Here is a 4937-nt window from a genome sequence, read left to right on the forward strand (position 1 = left end):
GCAGGAGCCCGCGGGCGGGGGGCGGCGGCGCGGGGAGAAGGGGGACCCATCGGCCCCCGGCCCGCTTAGGGATACCGCAACGGGCACCCAAAAACACGCACCGCACGGGAACGGACCCCTCCCCACCGCTCCCCAACTCATCCAAAGCGCCAGCACAAACCTCGACATGTAGCACTGATGGCAACGCACATGCCTCAAAATACCCAAAATACACTACCACGCTCACCCTGAATTCACATACCCTAAAATATGCCTAAATACTTTTAATAAATCAATATACAGTCTTACTTCGCAAAATAAAATTGCATATGAATTACATCAAGCTTTAAACATTCGTTAGCAGCTTCCTCAAATACATACAATCAAAACCGTAACATGTCAAAGCATAAAGATAAGTACGTTAATGCAAGAACAGACATTCAAATAAACTCTGCAGTTCTCTGAAATAAGTGATGCTGAAGGTGAATCAGCCCAGCGGTTTCCATGCAGGAATGGGAACCAGCGTGCGAAGAACCTGTGCCCTCATTTGGGTCCTGCCGCTGCTACAGACAAATCATCCTTTTGTGCGCCACCCCCCTCCCCACAGAAGAGCACTCCCAGGCTGTCCTGCTGGGAAGTTTCTGTCGTGTTTGCCAGCTACTCAGATACCCCAGCATAACGGCCTAAGGGAAGTGCACGGCTGTTCCGAACGCCGAGGAGCGCGATCCCGGTGCACAGCCCGATGCTCAGCTGCACACACATCTCTCAAGCCTGCAGAGCCCCCAGGTGGCACCTACTTGCCACCACCTGGGTCTCGGCCTGCACTTTTCTGACCCTAGCTACCAAGGGCTACCCACCCTTCTCTCTGGAAGTGAGAATTAAAAAATAATAATCTCTGCAGCTACTGGCATATTATTCTTTCGGAGCAAGGTGACTTACAAGACACAAGGACAATGAAAAAGGATACTTTAAATCCTGGAGAACCTAAAACGCTCCAGGGAGATAGTAAGCGCAGTGAGGAAAGGCACGCTGTGTGGAGGAGCACTCATTCCTCACAGGCTGCTGCTTGGCAGTCCCCCAGGTTTGGAAAGCAGCAGGCTGTACAGAGGGCTCTGCAGCCCCATGCCCGTCCCTTCCAACTCAACTCTTCCCACCCCCAGACCCCGACTGTGACATCTTCCGGAGGAAGGGGAGGGCGATACCAAACTTACCACCCCCAGGCAAAGACAAACTGGAGATTCTGGAGCCTTAAAACATTCTCCTCTGTTTTTCTCCCATATGCGCCATGTACTGGATGATCATCTGGCCTTGTGATTCTATGAATATTCATATATTTGCCACTTAGAAATGCAGGAAGCAATTTGTATTAAAATATCAACACAATGACTTCCATTCTCTGTGCCCCTGAGGGACATAAATATGTACTTTTTCCCTTTGATGTATAAATAATACTTCACTTTAGAGGAGAGCACCCAGTGACAAAGATCATTATACGTTTTCATGCAGAATGGCCTTTAACGTATTCTAGTTGTAAGGAAGATCCCCTATTTACATACTGTGAAAATAACGTTGTTTCTCTTGCAGCGTTACTTTTTAACCAGTATTGGTACTCAGTACCAGTTAGTACAGCTGCAACACTAATAAGCATTGATTAGAAAACTGACTAAATCTAAAGAAGGTGGAAGCAATAATGCTAACAATTATTTGTACTGATGTGTAATTGTATTAAAATTAAAACTTAATTTCAAATACAATACTTTTTATTTGCCCTCTGACCTACGGTTTCAAGGGTCACATTCATAGGCTTTTATTTGCAGCTAGAAACTTTGAGTGGAAGATGATATATCCACATAATCCATGCCATAGGGTTTAAAGATACACAAAATACCATAAGATATTCCATTTGGTTCACAATGACACGTCACCTTCTCGTGCAGATGCTGGCAGTAAGCACGCTCATTACCAAAAGTCACATCATAGCAGCCATTCTTCTGCATTACATATCTACGGGTTGACTGTCCTCTTTGAGAAACTTCATTTCCAGGCACCTGTAGAAAAATGACCGGAACGTAAGTGCAGTTTCCAGAAATTATGCCAGACAGCTTAGCAAGTACTCAAGGCCTCAGGGAAGGTATGCTTTGGCCCAAAATATACCGTGAGTCTGACCTAAAGGAGATTGCTCTGGGGAGCCAAAGTTGTAATGAGTTGGCCAATTCAGAAATTTCAAAAGAAACTCATGCAGGTAGCTTGAGTTGTGAAACAGATCGGTAACTATCACATCCTGCATTACGATAGAATTCTAAAAAGAGATTTAACCTAATGTTTCCCAGATACATCATCTGCCACATTGGTCAGATTTGGCATCTTTAACCTATTCAGTTTTTAAGCCCTCTTCCTTTAAGACTGATCAGAATTAGCATGTTCACTCGAAACATCGAGGCACGATATTCTATGTCCATGCAATATTGTCTTTCACCTATTCCCAGAATCTCCAACCCCTTTCTGAAGCTGCTACTTACTCAGTATCCTTTTCATCTCTGCCACTCCGTATAAATTCTTTCTGTTCACTGCAAAGATAGGAGTTTAAAAAAAAAAATAAATGCATTGCATATCCTTATCCCATAGTCATACAAAGAAAATGAAACAGAAAACAATGTGGTCAACATTAAAAAAAAAAAACACACCAACAAAAAAAAACCCAAACAAACAAACTCTCTGCTTTTAGCTATTTAGAGATCTTTATGAGAAAATATGACTGACTAAGACTTTATAAACATTTTAAAACACTTGAAGAAATAGGTATCTGAAACCTGGTTTGGACAATTACAGCAGTTTTCCATTTGCAACAAAGAAAATACTTCCAGTTTCATTCCAGCTTCAATCCCTAGTTATGGTTCTTTCCTTACAAATGTGCAAATGCGGCAAACATACTGCACAAATCATACAGAATTATAAACTTCCAGCTTTGCTGTGACACAACGGTCCCTTCCTTGTACGTTACATAGAAGGCTGAAATGCCTCTGTGTTCTGCAACTGTTACACCCCTTTTTTCTTTCACTTCTTTAAAAATAAAAGGTCTTCACTACCTAGGGAGCAATGGATCAGATGGACAGTACAGAAATATAGGAGCAATCATAAACACCAATCATTTTGCTAGTGATTTTGTGAGCAAGGACTCCAGCAATCAGGGCTGAAGTCTTGAAGATGCTTTCCCAATCATATCATCACTGGTGAATTTTCTATCGAGATAAATGAATTTATTAGTCTTGTGGATAAATACCCTTTCCTTAGAGAAGTTGTGGAGTAGTGCAGGTAATGGGCAGGTAAACCCATGCACACGAAGTCATCGGTGAACTCCAGACTCTGACAGAGCATACAACACAACTGTAAATCTTTTATGGTAACAGCCCTGACAGCTGATCTACCAACATCAATATGGTCAGCTACCAACCAGAGCAATCAGGGAATTGCTAGTTGCCAGATGGCGATGGCAACATTCTTCCGCATGCTTCAACATGACCATGAAAATCAAGAATTGCATACAGGGCATAAAAAAATTAAGAGGAATATAAAAACCAAATCACTTGAGCACAAACCCCTGAAAATAATCACACTCACATGCTGTTTCCACAGCCTTCACGAATTGCTTTCCACCCACTCCTTAAAGGAAAAATATTTGATACAGCAGACAGCTGTTGTGCATTCAGGGATGTGAGAAAATGTATTCTGTATTACTATTTAATGTATCGTGCCTGTGAGAATAAAGTCATTAAGCTTGCATGTCTCCTTTTGGTTTATTTATTCTTAAATTTACACACACTGAACTAATTCACTACCACCACCCAAACTGTACGAGTTCCTAGGGTGTTACCCGACAGAGCATTTGACCCAGGATAGAGTTTTCACTGGAATGGCTCCTTTAAATCAACACATACGTGCTCAGCCTGCATCCACAGCCACCAATTTATCCATGATAAATGCTATTGCTCAGCAAATCCATAGCCCTGGAGAGAAGTCAGCAAACCTCCTTTCCTGCTCCAGTTTTGGGTTGTTTTTTTTTTTACAACAAATTCCCACCCTCACATAAACCACTGAATCCTTTCTACCGCTTCCAGTAGGCTTCTCAGCACAGACAGCAATGCTCATTTGGAGTCAGCAATAAGGAGAGCACAGCCTCGTTTCCTGCAACTAACATGGACAACGCAATTCCATTTTCTCACTGACTTGTTCCTCGGGTCACCTGGTATCTGACTCAAGCCAATAAAAATTAATTAAAATACTTTTGTTGTCATGCATGAAACTTTTGCATGAAGCTCTTGGGGAGGCACTGTGTTCTTCCTAAAAAGCTATTCCTTCCAAAGCAGACTTTGGAGAAGTACCCTACAAATGAGCTTACAGCTATATTCCTATGACCAAGCCTCATGATTGCGCAGTGCTTGCTGTTATCAGTACAGCCCATCTTACAGATAACTGAATTTGCTGCCTCACTTGCTGCCTGCTATATTTACCTCGCGGTAATTAAAATTATATAACATATATATTATGTAACATATTCTACAATAGGAAATATTTAGAACATTTGCAGGAGGCTATCGTGGTGAAACCTCTCACCAAACAGTATGACTTATGAAGGGACCAGAGAGAGCATGCAGGTTGAGTACTGTAAAGTCAAAACCCGTTTCTGTGGGACCACTGACAGCTACACTCGTTACTGCTGCTGAGAAAACGTTCGCCGACAAGTACTTCTGGCTAAGCGGCAAACAGGTAGAAGTTTTAGCTCGCCGTAATGGACGATCTTCACAGGAGGAATTCTTACAAAAGCAGAAAGTTGACTGGGGCAAAGGAGGGGAAAAAAGGGCGATTAGAAGGAGAAACCGCGGCGGGAGGGCGCCGCGGGGGGTGGCCTCTCCCGTCCCCGCTCACCGCAGCAGGGCCAGGCCCTGCACAGCGGGCCCTCC

Source organism: Pygoscelis adeliae, unplaced genomic scaffold, assembly GCF_000699105.1.
Source record: "Pygoscelis adeliae isolate BGI_AS28 unplaced genomic scaffold, ASM69910v1 Scaffold183, whole genome shotgun sequence".
Taxonomy (NCBI): Eukaryota; Metazoa; Chordata; class Aves; order Sphenisciformes; family Spheniscidae; genus Pygoscelis; species Pygoscelis adeliae.